The sequence below is a fragment of the Saimiri boliviensis genome, chromosome 2 (genome assembly GCF_048565385.1).
Source record: "Saimiri boliviensis isolate mSaiBol1 chromosome 2, mSaiBol1.pri, whole genome shotgun sequence".
NCBI classification, from domain to species: Eukaryota; Metazoa; Chordata; class Mammalia; order Primates; family Cebidae; genus Saimiri; species Saimiri boliviensis.
The window spans coordinates 152950136-152967133 of NC_133450.1; the positions used below are offsets into that span (position 1 = coordinate 152950136).

Here is a 16998-nt window from a genome sequence, read left to right on the forward strand (position 1 = left end):
AGCTACCATTATAACAATTATTACTTTCCTTTATATGGCACTTAATACTTTGGAGAGAAATTTCACATACTTTCTTTACACAAAAATCCTGTGAGGTAAGATTCGAGGATATTATTAAAGCAATAATGTAACCCTCATTCATTCAAGAACCTAGTCTAACTGGAAATGCAACACAAAAAGTAGAAAATAAGCAGAAAGATCTCTAAGATAGCAAACCAAATAGCAACAAGTGTATGTACAGAACCTATATTCTCCTATTTAACCAGAAATTCTAACAAGGTTAATTTTCTTCCTAAAACCACAGTGGATTAAAGGTAACAAAATAGAAAATATTACAGAGAAGCACTTTGAAAGCGCTGGAGATGGGTACACAGGAAAACAGAGGCAAGAACTAAAAACAATCAAAAGAGCAGTTAGTGCAAAAACAGAAAACCCTAAACACTCACCAAGTAGGATAAGCTCAGACTCTCTCAGCACTGGATCTTGACCCTCCGTGAATCAGTTCCTCACAGCCACCTCAGCGATCTTTCAGGAATGTGATCCTGCTTGCTGGCTCCCAACTCTTGGCAACCCTTCAGTGACTTTCCAGGCTCATAAGACAAAATTATTATTTAAAAACAGTTCACAAGGTCTCCTGTGGTTCTGACTACTGCCTGACTCTCCAGCCTCATCTCACTTCGGCCCCACCTGTTCCAGCCTTTTCACATTTGCTTCCTTTTACCTGGAAGTGTCTCACTGCAGCCTCTCCTGGGGAATGTGAAATGTCATTTCCTTAGAAAGCCTTACCTAGTCCTGGAGTCTAGATTACGTTTTCCTGTGCACCTTAGTGCCTTTGCAGTTGAGAATTTATCACAGTTGCACTTAGGCTGAGTGTTTTGTTTTTTTGTTTGGTTGGTTTTTGAGATACCAAGGCTGGAGTGCAGTAGCGCGATCTCAGCTCACTGCAACCTCCGCCTGCCGAGTTCAAGCGATTCTCCTGTCTCAGCCTCCGAGTAGCTTGGATTACAGGTGTGCAGCACCACGCTCGGCTAATTTTTGTATTTTTAGTAGAGACAGGGTTTTGCCATGTTGGCCAGACTGGTCTCAAAGTTTTGGCCTCAAGTGATCCGCCAGACTCGGCCTCCCAAAGTGCTGGGATTACAGGCGTGAGCCACCGCGCCTGGCCAGTCTAATTGTTTAATACCTATTTCCATCAGCATACTGTGAGCTCTGGTGAAAAAGGACCGTATCTGGCTCGTACCTATGCCAAATAAGTATTTACTGGAAAAAACGAATAACGTCACAGGACAAGCATACACCTTCCTAGTATATAATTTTAAATTTTACTAAAAGATCTTTTTAAGAAGGTAGCTATTGTTTTATTTTTTTTATTTTTATTTTTATTTTTTTGAGATGGAGTTTCGCTCTTGTTACCCAGGCTGGAGGGCAATGGCGCAATCTCGGCTCACGGCAACCTCCGCCTTCTGGATTCAGGCAATTCTCCTGCCTCAGCCTCCCGAGAAGCTGGGATTACAGGCACGCACCACCATGCCCTGCTAATTTTTTGTATTTTTATTAGAGACGGGGTTTCACCATGTTGACTAGGATGGTCTCGATCTCTTGACCTTGTGATCCACCCGCCTCAGCCTCCCAAAGTGTTGGGATTACAGGCGTGAGCCACTGCGCCCGGCCCTATTGTTTTATTAAAAAAAAAAAAATTACGGAGTGCAATGCAAAATTCATATGAATTTTAAAGCTAGAACAAGGCTTTCAGAATGCTTTAGGCTACACCCCCAGACTTCTCTGGAGACGTTGTGTCTAAAATAATATGGAAACACGGTGTGGTAAAAGTGCATTTCCCAAGGGATCTGGATAACCAGCGCTTATCTTCATTTTACTGGAGGAGAATATATCGCTGGAGGAGGCTTTGCAAACTAAAAGGCTTTTTGCATTATAACATTGTTATAGAAAAATCTGTGTCTCTAAGAGGGGGAATGATTTAGGTATTGCAATGCCAATTACACGTGGCGCTGGCGCCAGAGCCCAGGCCTCCCGGGGCCTGTCTAGCCCACAGCTTTTCGTTAATGCACAGCACCTGCCACCTGGTTCCTATTGCAAAGGGTGGCCTCCCTCTCCAGCTAGGAGCCATATCTAGGGCGGATGGCCTGTGCCAGGCTCACAGACACTCTAAGTTCAGATCAACCAGAAATGAGGAGCGGGTAGGAAAACCACGCCGAGCCTTCCCGGCTTCACAATCCAGAGGCTCTCCGCTGTCCCTGGAGGGACTGGGCATTTTCCCTGGAGGACTGCAACCCAGCCCGCCTCGCTCAAGCCCAAGCCCGTTCGGCTCTCCCCCTGGCGGGGAACTCGCAGGACTGCGGCGCTTTCCGGAGACGCCGTCCATCTCCGCATCTGAAGCGCGGGCGGTATCTACCCGGCCTGGGAAGCGGGAAAACTCGGGAGTAGCTCAGGAGAGAACACCTTGCAGGAGTCGACGCGGCATCCCGGTTTCGCGGTTGGCCACAGCTGCTAGCTAGGAAACCGGGGACCCTTGGGCTGCCACCGAGGAGGGCGGAGGTCCCTGACAGTCCCCTCAGAGATGCAGCGGCATTTTCCATTCCATGCGTCCAGCCGGGAGCCAGAGGATAAGGCTGTGGAACGCAGACAGGGCGGGTACTTCGGAACCCGGACACGACGGGCGGCGAGAGGCGCGGGTGTCCCGCACATCCACCGGCGCTGGGGCAGGGGCGCTGCGGCCCGCCGCCCACAGAGGACGCCGCCGCCGCCGCCCGGCGCTCGCGAGCCGCGCGCGCACACGAGTGGGCGTGGGAGGCAGGGGCGCTACTAGCCGGCGGCGTGCGCGCGCGCGCTCCCCCGCGCCCTCCCTCACAGGCCCGCCCGGCCCCGGCGCGCGTCACGAGGGGCGAGCGAGCGAGCTGGAGGGCGGGAGGGAGGGTGGGGAAAGGGGGTGGGGCCGCGGGACCGGAGGGGTCCGAGCGGCGGCTGCGGAGCCGGAGCTGCGCGAGGGCGGCTGCGGTCCCGGAGGCGGCGGCGGCGGCGGCAGCGGCGGCGGCGGCGGCGGCGGCGGGAGAAGATGGTGGCGTTGGAAGTAGCAGCGGCTGGAGCGGAGCTTTATTCCCAGGCTTGGCACCAGCGCTGTCACTAGCGCCGCCTGCTCCCGCGGGCCCGCGGACCCAGCTGTCAGGCAAGGTACCACAGCCAGGGAGGGGTGGGGGAGAGGGGGGCCCGGCGCTGACGCGACCCCCGACGGAGCCTGGCTCCTCGCCGAAGGGCGCCCCTGGGCGCGACAGGGGTTGCCTGGAACAATGGTGCGGAGTAGCGGGGGCAGCAGGCGGCATCCAGGGGGCAGTGCCTGGATCCATCAGCCAGCGAGGCGGGGGAAGGCGGCGTTGCGGGTGAGTCGCCCGGTGTCCGGTGCCCGCTGGGATGCTGGGCTTCGGGCGCAGCAGGCGAGCCTGATGACAGCCATGGCAGGAGAGAATGTGTGAGAGTGCGTGTGTAAAAGGTACAGCAGAGAGGATGGGGGTGGCGGACGGAGGTGTTGGGGGGTGGCATTTCCAGGAATCCCCGCTAGTATCCTTCATCTCCGGGCTGACTCTCCTGGAGGAAGAATCTGATGATGGAAACGGGGAGGTGGGCAGGATGCACTTGGTGTATGAAGTGCGGAGGAAGGCAGTGGGGTAGGGGCGGGTTTGTAAAATCCTGTGTATGTGTGTGTACGCGTGTGGTCGCATCCACGTTCCCCAAACTGTGCCCCAAACCCAGACATCTGCTGCTGCCCCGACTTGATGTCGCCAGCTAAGACTGTGGGACAGTGTTTGTTATTTTGGCCCTGCAACTCTGAGCACAGTCTGTTCTGCTCCTGCGTGTGTATGGCCCAGTGTAGGGATTCTCGCTTCCCCTTCCTGTGGCCTCATAACATGGGGATGTGGAAGTGAGCATGTTGCTTTGAGGCACATGGCAGGGAAACAGGATAACCGTTACACACTCTGAGCTTGCTGGTACACCCGGATTTGAAGGGGGCTTCCATCCTGTGATACTACTTCTCTGCTTAGCACCTGTTCCACAAGGGTCCTGGACTCCCTGACTCTGCAGTTTCTATTGTTTTTCTCTTGTCTGACCTGAAGGAGAAGGCTGTTGAATGATCAGATTGCTCTTCCTGTCCCAACTTTCAATGCCAGCTAGACCTTCTCTTTCCACATTTAAGCCCTGAAAACCTTATGGCTAGAGGATGGATGGTCTTTGTGTTGGCTCTTTTAGAATGAACTCTGGAGGTGTGTATAGAGATGTGAGGGGCAGGGGGCAGTCTTTAAAAAAGAAGAAAAATATCACATGGAGAAATGTTTGATGCCCACTTGGTCAGCATCACATAACCAGGGTGTTTTCCTCAGGAAACAGGATACTTTATTTCTGCTGCTGGTGACATCCACTCTTTCAGCTGTCACAATGGCTAGGTGGTGCCGAGTATCATTTGGAAACTGTAATCTCCCAAGACCCACAGTGTTGGGGTACCAGGTGAGTAAAGCCTGGTGCCCCAACACTGTGGGTCTTGGGAGATTACAGTTTCCAAATCACCACCGGCACCACCTAAAATATAGCCCACCAGTAGGGAATTTGGGAAAATGTCAGGCTGGCAATAACTCACCCAGTGGGAACAAGGACACAGAAATGCATCCAGAGTCTATGGCTGTTTAACTGTCTCTGCATGATAAAGATAGGTGTGTGTAGGGTTGGGTAGAGATAGGAAGGGAGATGGCATATTCATGTGTATCCATGGCAGTGTGATTCCCCCTCGCCTGTGTATCTGCGGTATTCATAGGTATGAGTGCACTTTACACTTAATATCTCGACATTTCTTTATTAAAATGTTGTATGACTAGCTTAACCTGCTTAGGACATATTTTAGTCATAACACCTTAAATTCTACTGCATCGCTGTCGGAATCCAAACTGGCTGCCCCCGTCCTCTTTGAAAAGCCCATAGCAGTCATGGCTACACAAGTAAATATACAACATGTTAGCACCAGAGATTTCTTTTTTCTTTTTAAAATTTTTTGTTTTGCTTTGTTTTTGGGGCAAAGGTTGCATGATATCATATAACATTGAAAATAATAAAACTATGGCTATCCACATATGCTTTTTTTCTTCCCATATACCTTATTCAATGATATATAGACTAGGTTTTAGTGAAGCTGTCATTGTAAATTTCCCCATGTTCTTCAAGTCAAGCCTTCTAAGATTTTAATGTGAAGTTGGTTGTTGGCTCTCGTTCAAGATTTAAGGATAGATTTATAAAAATGAATTTTGAATCTTAGTTCTTTAGTCTCTTATTAGTTATGTCAAATCTCTTTCTGATAAAAGTACTTACGGAATTTAAAGGTCATTCTAAGAGGTTTTGGTTTTAAAAAAGTCATCATCTTTTATATTTGTAAGTAAGACCAGAGATGTAAATGTCTTACAAGAAAGTTTAATAATACTAAGTATTACCAGGTAAATACACTGTTTACAGAAAGAGAAATTATACAGCAGCCCAATCGATGACTCAGGAATCAGTGATTTACTTTCTAGCATAAATGTGATAATTTTTATTTTTATTTATCTTTTTGAGATAGGGTCTTCATCTGTCACCCAGCCTGGAGCGTAGTAGTGTGATCATAGCTCACTGCATTTGTTAATTGCCTCCTGCATTGAGACCCATTGTACCTTTGGATAGGGAATAGGGAGTGTAGAGAAGGGTTGGAGATTCAAAGAATGCTAAGTCTTAGATCCTGCCCAGAGGTGGATCATGGTCTAGAAGGAGAAAAGAGGGATATGTGTTACTAAATGTAAAAATAGTGAAAAATAGGTGCTGAAAAAGCAGTATTCCTGCAGGGCTGTGGGAGTTCACAGGGTACAAAATGACTTCTGATTGAAGAATCAGGGAAGGTTACATGGGAGAGATAGCATTTGAGGTGTGATTAAGGTGGCATTTGGGTTGGCAGAGAAGGAGGGCATGCTTGGGGGAGGAACAGTGTAGGCAGGCCTGGCAGTGGAAGGTGTATGCCTACACAGGGAACAAAAAATGGTGTGCTTTGGCTGCAGCACTAGTAATGCCAAGAAATGTAATGAGGGATAAAGCAAGAAAGAGAGTTTTGTTCAAGGTGGTGGAGCAATTTGTATGCCAAGCTAAGGAGCGTGGATTTTGTTCATTAAGACTGGGGAGCTATAGAAGATTTGTGAGGAGAAGTGTTGACACTATCAGAACTGCACTTTGGGGCAATAATTTTGTAGTATTATGTTGGATGGAATAATATGGGAAAAGACTGGCAGGAGGGAGACCAGATAGACCCTATTGTCCAAGTAAGGGAAAGATGGGAAGAGGCAATGGGAGGGAAAAAGGGAACACACCTAAGAGATGGTGTGCAGGAAGAATCTGAGGAGCTCGAACCATCACTGGAAATGGGGGAAGGGAAAAGGGAGGCCAAAGATGATTGTCAGGCTTAGCTGAGAGAGCAGTTGGGTCATTTCAGAAAGGAGATACAATGGAGGATGAGAAAGAGGAGAGAAGTTTCTTTTTGAGCAGGATAGGTTTGTCCAAGTTAAGGGAATGAAATACAGAGGGAGGTTAGAGCTACAAGGAGATTTGTAAGTCATCTACCTAGGAGTGATTTTGATGTCCCAGGAATCACTGATAAAGAAAATGAAGAGAGAAGAAACAAAGGTAAGGATAGGATCCTTGAGGGATGTCTGTATGTTGAAGGGGAAAAGGAAAGAAGAGGACAGGAACCATCTGAAACAAGGGGCTGTTGGAGGAAAGTTTTGGAAGTAGAGTAGTACAGTGTCATGGAAACAGCAGGGGCAAGGGGAGCCCCTGTCACTCAGATAGCACATCCCATGGGTGAGGGTGCAACCAAGGCAAAGCCATTGGATTTGACTCCTGGCTTTCCTTAATTATCTTTGTGTTAGGTGGAAGTGGCAGCCGGGGGCAACGGTTGAAGGGAGAGGCGGGGGAAACGAAATGGAAAGCAGTGTAAACACACTTCATTTTCAGTAAGTTGGGAGGTAAGGGAGAAGGAGAGAGAATATGATATATCAAAACAATGGTGTAGTAGAGGCAAGGTGGTATTTTTAGTATGGGAAGACTGGAACCTGATTTGTAAGCTGAGGAGAACAATCCATTGAAGGAAAAAGATATTGAAAATGTAAGGGAGAGGCTCAATTGAGGAAATTAAGTCTTCAAGAAGATGGGAGGATACTAGATGAAAGCAAAGGAAGGATTCTTTTGGGACAGAAGCATAGGAATTTTTGGTGGAAAGAAAGGAATTTGGCCACAGTCTTCTAAGTAAAGTCAAAAGAGAGATGGGCAGGTTGAAGCCAGGAGTAGAATGACAAAGACTTGTGTGCATTGTGGAAACACAGTGGTGAGTCAATTAGGAGTGAATAAAAGATCATTACCCAACCATGAGGACCTCATGTGTTTGGAGAGCATGAATTTCTAGTGAAACCAATTAGCGCTATATAATTGGAGTTTGACAACTACTTAAGTAATTTTTGTATAGTGAGCATTTAAGGTTGCTAAATACAGTGGTTCTTCATTCCCTTAAATGCAATAAAAAGAGGACAATGTTTACCTTTAAAATTATCTGAATAAAAGACTCCACTTCTATATCCTGTGAATATTCTCCCTCAGAGATCTGAGCTAAATTTTAAAAAGTTTATAGTAAAACAATGGGGAAAGATGTAAGTGTTTTTTTTTTAAAGGATGAGCTTTTCTATCTATAATGGCAGAATATGGCTGTACAGTGACGTGTAAAGTCAGTTTTCAAAAGAAAATCAAATATAGCACCTCGCCCAACACCATACCCATCATATGCATTTAGTGTACATTTGTCACATGAATATATGAATAAACTTTTTTTTTAGCAAGCTAGCTACAGTATTTAAAATTTAAAATTTCAGGATTTCATTCTTACACAATGGACATTGAATGAGTTTCATTTTGCGGCCTGTACAAGTTTATGATAGAATTAAAACTATTGATACCTGATACATACCTTGAAGCTTTATTTTTTTAAAAAACGTATATTTTTCACAAAATGATTGTGAATCCTTTAGAGTCTTGAGTTATGGGATTATGTCATGATTCCAGATGAGTTTATGGAAATTGAACTGTAATGAGTGGTGATTTTGAGGTTTTGATAATGAAATTTATTCATTCCTTCAACATATACTCATTGAGCACTTTCTCTGGGCCAGAAACTATTATAGGTGCAGGAAACATAGAGGTGGGAAATGTTCTTAATATCACAGAGTTTTAGTGGAAGGAGATTAAAAATAAATAAGCAATTATATAATATGCCAGGTAGTAAGTACTATGACGAAGAATAAAACAGAGAAAGCAATAGGATAGTTAGGGAAGACCTTAAGCAGAAAGAGCTTAAAGACGTGAAGTAGGCCAGGTACAGTGGCTCATGCATGTAATCCCAGCACTTTGGAAGGCTGAGGTGGGTGGATCATGAGGTCAGGAGATCAGGACCATTCTGGCCAACATGGTGAAACCTCATCTCTACTAAAATATAAAAAACTAGCCAGGTGTGGTAGTGCATGCCTGTAGTCCCAGCTTAAACCTGGGAGACAGAGGCTGCAGTGAGCTGAGATCAAGCCATTGCACTCCAGCCTGGCAACAGAGGGAGACTCGGTCTGAAAAAAAAAAAAAAAAAATGTGAAGTAGTGAGCCCTGCCCTGCAGGTATTTGGGGGAAGGGCCTTCTAGGCAGAGAGAATATCAAGAGTGAAAGGACTGGATGGGAACATGTTTGACATCCTCAGGGTACACCAGGGAAGCCTTATTGGTTTCCTGGATGTACCTGGACATGATATCACTCCTGAGAGATGGAGCAGTTACTTAGAAAATTCACAATAAAATGCTTTGCCTTTCGTTTTGAATTGGTTACTCATAAGGTTGTATTGCCATCTACTGTATTTGGGTTGACCTATGAATCAGTGCTGGGTTTATAAAAAGAGGAATGTCCTCAATCAAATGTATTTAAGTTAGAAAACAGTCATGCCTGTAATCCCAGCACTTTGGGAGGCTGAGTCAGGCAGATCAGTTGAGGTCAAGAGTTCAAGACCAGCCGGGACAACGTGGTGAAACCCCATCTAACTACAAGAATTAGCCAGGCATGGTGGCGCATGCCTGTAGTCCCAGCTACTTGGGAGGCTGAGGCAAGAAAATTGATTGAACATGGGAGGCAGAGGTTGCGGTGAGCCGAGACATGTCACCGCACCCCAGCCTAGGCTAAAGAGCAAGATGCCATTTCAAAAAAAAAAGTTAGAAAACAAAGTGAGATTCTTTCTGGGTAGTGATGAAATACTAGTCAGTTGGAAGTATTTCTGCTCTTTGGAACTTGCATCTCTTCTGTGATCTGAATCTTCTTTAAATACTGCTTTCTTTTCTTCCTACTTGTTTCATGTTCCATTCTCAAGTGTAAGGTCCTTGAGGCTAGAACTTTGTTTTGTTCATCTGGGTATCCTGTATAACACAGAATGACTCTCTGCATTAGTAAGGGATTATCAAATCCTAAGAGGGATTTGGGTGAGAAATTGCCAAAGATTTAAATAACTCAGGTGTAAAGAATGAGGGTAAAACTCGTTTATCTTGATTTCTGCAATAGGTAGCTGTTTTTCAAAGAGGACACGGAATTGCCACATGATGCTAAAGCAGTTTATGCATGAGACAAGGACTTGAGTCCAGAATAGTTTATTTGAGAGACAACCTCAAGAAGCACAAGTGAGAGAATGGAGAAAATAAGACAGGAGAGGGAAGAAAGCCAATTAAGAAGCTAGCTAATGAACATGTTACCACTGTGGGAAATTGAGGCTTGGCTTTGCTGGTATTGTGTGGACTGCATATTAGTATTGTCCACCAAGCAGCGGAGAAACTGGGGTATTTACCCACCATTTCCCCTAGGGATATTAAATCTTAGTACTTTAGGGCTGCTAACGTTAGCCTGAGCAAACACCAGAGAAAGCCCTTGAGCAGAGAAGCAGAGAGGCAGAGCCAGGTGGAAGTGGGAAACCGTCAGTTTATGTGGGGACTGTCAATATACCTATAGCTGAACTCAGAAGTGGACATGGGACCCCTGTTTCACACATCACAGAGCTATCATGAAGAATTTTTAACAGATAAGAATTGGCTTGATGGCAGTTATTTTAATTTAGGGGTTCTAATGTATTGCCAACAACTGCCTGTAGTTCCGTTCACTCAAGCTAACTGTTGGCCACCCTCAGTTATCTGAGATGCAGATTACCATATATGCCCATGTATAAGCTACCCTCTGTTATAGGGTGGCTCTCAATTTTCCAACAAGAAGGTTTAAAAAAAAAAAAAAAGGCTTCATGTCAACTTGAATATGCATATTTTAGGAATATAGGCAAAGAGTGAAGTATCTACTTATGTTTAATTAGTTTACTTTCATCTAATTAAAATCATATTATATAAAATTAATAATTTAGAAATGTGACATCCTTCCACTCTTAAATTTTATGAGATAATTTATTCAAATGCTTCACATACTTTTTTTGACTTTAGAGTCTTTGTCATGATTAGGCCACTTTTGTCATGTTCATTTCTATCTAATTTGTTTGAGATATAGTACTTCTTGAGTTTCTGTATGATGCTACCTCCACAAACTTTATTCCAAACCCTGTGTGCTCATTCATTTAAGATAAGAACGTTTGTTTTAGCCTTTCTTCCTATAGGAGTATATTTATGATCTGTCCAAACCAGCACTTCTGTATGTGTTGTATAAAGATATCCAATACAGGCAATTGTAAAGCACCACCCCAGGAATATTTTCTTAAATTTGTGCTAAAATCATGGCCTCCTTTACTCTTTACTCATTCAGTCATTTATCTTATTTCAATCACATAGCCTTCAGAAGTATCCCTATCTTGTGTTGATTTAGTTTATTTCTGGCTATCTGCTCCAAATAGTTCCTGAGTAACCTCTGAAACATACCTCCTTTTCATGAAATCTGCAGTCTTATCAGGTAATATATTTTTGACATGGTTTCTCTCTTTAAAATCAGTTGCCATCACTTCCAGCATTAGTGAAATGCTTGATTTTCAATTCCTGTTATCTTGGAGGTGACAGGGTTTTTGGCATTCAGAAGAAGGTGATTAAGAAAATAGCCCATAATATAAGCAGACTTAGTAAGTATTTATACATAAGGAAACTTTCTCTTTTCTGAAGTACACTTTTTGGAGGACAGAATCTCATCTTTTTCTATATGTAAAGTGATCACAGGAGGTTGTGAAGGTACGGTGGCAAAACCAATCCCTGCCCACTAAGTTTCCTTTTCAGCCTCCTCTTCTGATCAATGGTGGATTAATTAATGTACCAGTACCGTGAAAGATATAGCAAATACAGCAGTGATTTGTTTCATAAAGGAATTAATTGGCCATCATTCCAAATAGTGTAAACATTTATGTTTCTGACTGTTGATAAATTTTGTATCTTGAGATCAATTCCATATTCATTAACAGGCACACTTTATTTTTAAAAAGAAGTATAGTTGACAAGGTATGCATGTATTCCTTTTTCCTGTAAATTGTAGCATATTTTAAAAGCAGAGGATGAGCTTAGAGTCATTTAAAAAAATTCCACTTAAGAATAATTACCCCCTAACTTGGCTATTCAGTGAATTTGGTCTTTTATTCTGGACTTTACTAAAAGTGGGTAACATATTATTACAGTGGCTTTTAAACATTTTTGACCATGATTGCTGGTGAGAATACAATTTAGATGGTAGGCTAGCAACAGAGATGAGTGTGTGTAAACACACACACACATCACTGAAACAAGTTTCACTCAACAATACTTGTTTTTTATTATGTGTAATCCACTCTGATGCTTTCTATCCTATTCTGTTCCATTCTGTATGTTTGCCTACCCACTGAACTAATCTCAGCATTAGTGAACCCTAATATGCAGTTTAGAAAACATTGCTCTATTGCATTACATTTATCAGAAGAGTGCTTATTTTCTTATAGTATGAAATAATTTCATGTCAAAAGTTTTTTTCCCTTTTTTATGAATTGTTAGCATATTTGGATATTTGGTGGTATGGACATATGATGCGGTAATTATAAAGGGAAACTTTATTTTCGAGTAGACATTTTATTTCTGGAAGAAGAAGTTATATTAATGTGGAAAAGGGAAAGTGGAGTAAGAAGAATAGATTGTTTCTTACATCTGTGGCTTTCCTGGGTTTTGGGGACCACGTCGAGTCACTGGGCCGTAACCTCCTTGCTAAGCTGGTTCCTCATGGTTCTTCCCTGTCCTTCTCTCTTCCTGGCTCTCTTCCTACCTGCTGTCCCTTAGCCTCTGAAGTTCTGGATGTTTAGTTAAATTATTTAATTCTAAATTTAAACCTAATATATTTCTTTCCAGATGTGAAAATAGTTTCTACACCCAATTCCCTTCTAAACAACTTGAAAATATAAGAATCATTTTTCCCTGAGCTAGTACCTAGGAGAGTTCTCTCCTAAAGTAGCTAGAATTTGTTCTACAGATGAAATGTTTCCAGAGTATTAGGTCATATGAAAGTCTAACCTCATCTTATGTTCAGGTATGATTGTATTATTTGTGGCAGGCTAGCTGTCTATACATGAATTCCTTTTTTAAAAGCTCAGCAGATTCCCCATCCAGTGACTAAAAACAAGTTACAAAGTGGCAGGCATTGTGCTAAGTACTATACACAACTAACTCATTTACTTCTCATAATGACCTAATTTACTCTTTATAATCACATCAGGAAAGAAGTTATATTACAGATAGGACTTTGAGGCTCTCACATGTTTTTCAGTGGCTAAAAGACAGAACAAAGGAAATTTGCCTCAGGTCTAGGCGTAGGAATGGGCTCAGACAGTTGCTGGTCCTGGAGTCTTTTTTGTCCTGTGGCCTCAGCAGTAGCCTCCCAGCTTGACTCTCTTGTTTATGATACCTTCATCCTACTTGGGATATGTGTGTATGTATGTGCGTGTGTGTGTGTGTGTGTGTGTGTGTGTGTGTGTGTGTGTTACTGTTTGTCTTAGTCCATTCAGTGTTGCTATAACGGAATACCTGAGGCTGTGTAACTTATAAAAAAAAAAGAAGTTTATTTGGCTCACAATTCTGGTGGCTGGAAAGTTCAAGACCAGGCAGCTGCATCTGGTGAGGGCCTCATGCTGCTTCCACTCATAGTGGAAAGTGGAAGGAGCAAGTATATGCAAAAATATAACATAGTGAGAGAGGAAACAAGAAAGAAAAACCAAGGAAACCAGGTTCTTTTTAACAATCTGGTGTCTAGGGAACTATTCCATTCTTGCAAGAGTGAGAACTCACTCATCACTGCAGGAGGACATTAATCTGTTCATGAGGGATTCACCCCCCATGACCCATGTACCTTCTAATACTGCCACATTGGGGATTAAATTTCAACATGAATTTTGGTGTGAATGAACCACATTCAAACCATAGCACTGCTGTACCGACATTTCTCCATTCTTAACCCTGTAGGGTTGAAAGGGCTCAGAATGAGTTGGAATACAGTGCTGCCATAATTAGCCATCAATATCATTATTGATGGCTATCAAGTCTCCAGGTTGGTCTGAGCCTCAGCTTCTCCAGCTATCAAAGGGGGAATAATGAAACCTGCCCTTCCCATCTCTTCCTGCACAGGGCCACTGGGGTCAAATAAGATATGAAGGGCTATAGAACAGTAAGGTAGATGTCTCACTTCCTTCATAATGACATTGAATGGAAGTGACTCCCTACCTGGTTCTAATCTCTAGTGTCTCTTTCCTCCAGACCAGAAGTTGACAAACTTTATCTGTTTAGGGCTAGGTAATAAATAGGTTTTGTGAGCCATATGGTCTCTGCCACAACCTCTCCACTCTGCCTTGTAGCGCAAAAGCCACTGTAGACAGTATATAAACCAATTAGTGTGGCTGTATTTCCACAAAATTTGTTTATAGACACTAAAATTCAAATTTCACATCATTTTTGCTTCATAAAATGTTGATTCCTCATTTAATTATTTTTAATCATCTAAAAACATAAAAACCATTCTCAGCTCCCAGGCAGTACAAAAACAGGCAGTGGAATGGATTCATCCCATGGACCTCAGTTTGCTGACCCCTATCTAAACTCTCACAGTGCTTTGTACCACTCTGGATTCCAGCAGCTCATGCTCATCTTTTCAATCTCTCTTGTCCTTTCAAAATATGCACCCACCCACACACTCATTTTTCATCTCTCTGAACACTGAGAAGGATAATAGCATATCTATAATATGCCTCCCCACGTGTATATTCTGTATGCTCAAGAAATATTTATTGAATAAATCAGGATTAAAAATCTGTTTCTTTTGTATGTATCCTGTTTTTTCCTCTTTAAAGGAAATTCCACCTACTCTCTAGTAAAACTTTGGGAATAACTGAGTTAACATTTTGTGATTAAATATAAGGCTTTGAGATTCTTGCCTTAAAGTATTTCCCCCCATCTGCTATTAACCATAAAAGGAAAAGAATGTCAGGGAGGACAGAGGGGAAAAGCAAATAGACAAACAAAACCAACATTTCATCATGAAAAGTGCTTGTTAGAGGATAGCTAAAGCGGCCAGATGTTTAGCTTTGCTCCCTTGGGTGTTCTGTCACCATAAGGGACTCTGGATAGGCTAAAGTGTTTCATGCCTCAGTTGCCAGCAGCCCTTAATGATGTAGTTTCCCCAAAATTTAGCATGGAGGCCAGAACTCCGTGCATTTGACTATAAATTAAGAGGACCTGGTAGAATGTACTTTATTTTTGTATCTGTATTTCCCTACCATGTGTTGAGGAATCATGCGTATCTCTCTAAGAGCAAAGCCTTGAACACACCTCCTGGTTTTTTTCTTAATAGGTATAGGCTTTTAAGTGAAATTATTAGAAAATATACAAATTAATATTTTTCTTCTCAAAATGAAGTGGACAGAAACTGAATGCTGGAATTATGGCAGGCGTGTGTGTGTGTTATTCCACATAGTCTATGATGAATATGTTGCTTTATAAGGATTGCGTGTATGTGTGCATATATGGGTATGTAGTTAACGGGTGGGAAGAAAGAAATATATTAGAAGCTTGGGACCAAAATCACTAATAATATCCACTCCTTATTAAAATTTGTTAAGGAAAGGAACAATTAAGTCAGCTTTCAGTGAAATGCTTAGCCTGACAAATACTTTGTGTTAATTTTCCATAACCTGGAAGAGAGATCCATGACACATGTAAAATAAATTATAGTGTACTTTGACTTGGCATAAATTGTTATTGCTGTGGTAGATGATGTCTAATCGTGAAGACAGAATGTTAAGCCAGTGTTAAAAGTGCATAGATTATACATTTAAGTCATGTGAGGTATTTGAAACCTGCTTGGGGAAGAATGGAGGATGAGAGGCTCAGGATTTTGTTCCCTATTATGTCTAAGCTGCTCCCTGTGAAACACAACATGGTACTTACTGGCAGTGCAAAGACTGTTATCAAAATTACTTTTAGTGGATGGATGCAGAGGGGACAGGGTGATGGGGGAAGGGCAGGCTTAGAGAGGACTGCATGGTGGTGGGTAGGTAATTATCCACCTGTTTGCATCTTCCTATGTGGAATGAGGCTCTCCTCAATGAAGTAAAGAGAATAGGCATATGAAGGTGGATGATTCAGGTGTCATTTATTATGATATTTGCACAGTGAATCTTTTAATTTTTCTAAGTTTAATTTTTCCCTCTCCTATCACATCTCATGGTTCTCCCTCTTGGGGAATTTCAATGGGCTTAAACAAGTAAGCCCACTGATCATTGATTGTCTTTTCATATGTAGGACTGTGACACTGAAGCTGGCCAGAAGGTCTGTATAAATTGCTGATTTGCAGATGTCTTAGGTCAGAATCCCCAGAAGCTGACACCAAGAAGAGGGTCTGTGTGTATTTGTGCTGCTTTGTTAAGGAGATGCTCCCAGAAAAAAACTGGGAAGGGATGGGGAGGTGAGGGGAGGGCAGGGGAGGGGAGGGGAGTGTAGGGTATCTCATTTAAACAAAGAATTTCAGAGGATAGCTTCAGCCTGATCCTCTGTGTGCGGGGTGAGTGAGCTCTGGAGTGTAAGTCAGCCTCAGGGTTATCCCTGCCTGAATCTATGGGGTTGGTGTTTCATACTCCATAACTGTCAGTCTTCAGTTAAGAGAGGGGGTCTATGGGGAGGTGGGATATCATTTCCCAGATATTTCTGGCTCTTGACATGAAAGGGTGAAGGAAGTGCAGCCCTCCCAAAAAGAGCCTGAGGTGCTGGCTGTTGTTTGGGAAAGCACATTGAAAGTGGGGACTTGAGACGAGGTGCAGGGGCTTATGCCTATAATCCCAGCACTTTGGGAGGCCAAGGCAGGCAGATCACCTGAGGTCAGAAGTTTGAGACCAGCTTGGCCAACATGGTGAAAACCCATCTTTACTAAAAAAAAAAAAAAAAAATACAAAAATTATCTGGTCGTGGTGGTGCATGCCTGTAATCCCAGCTACTCAGGTGGCTGAGGTAGAATTGCTTGTACATGGGAGGCAGAGGTTGCAGTGAGCTGAGATCATACCAGCCTGGGTGACAAAGCAAGTCTCTGTCTAAAAAAAAAAAAAAAAAAAAAAGAAAGAAAGTGGGGTCTTGAGTAGGACAACGTTGTCCATCAGCAGGCCTCTCTTTAGGATAATCAGACAGAGAGCTGTTAGGTTTTTCCACTGGGAATCTCCACATATCGGTGTTTTTCCTGAGAAGTAGCTGCTGGCTCCTAGTGATACTTGTGTATGGTGTGGAACAGAGGGTTCTAGCTGTTCTGGATCAGTGAATCTCCTATTTCCAGAGCCTTTCTACCCCACCCTTTGTTGGGCCTGTATCCCTGGGTTTCTACAGTTCAGTCAGCTCAGAGAAAATGTGTTGGAATCTCTTGTTTGTGAATATTCTCTCTGGCATT

At 43.1% G+C, this 16998-nt stretch overlaps 1 protein-coding gene across 3 annotated transcripts in view; it reads left to right on the plus strand.

The window, feature by feature from the left end:
• Positions 1-2950: 2950 nt before the first annotated feature.
• APBA1 (amyloid beta precursor protein binding family A member 1) overlaps positions 2951-16998 on the plus strand; it is a 205841-nt gene continuing 191793 nt past the window's right edge. For all 3 annotated transcript variants that reach the window (XM_074394704.1, XM_003935634.4, XM_010346139.3), the window contains exon 1: positions 2951-3189. The gene's annotated coding sequence lies outside the window, so the exon portion shown is untranslated. The remainder of the gene's footprint in view (positions 3190-16998) is intronic.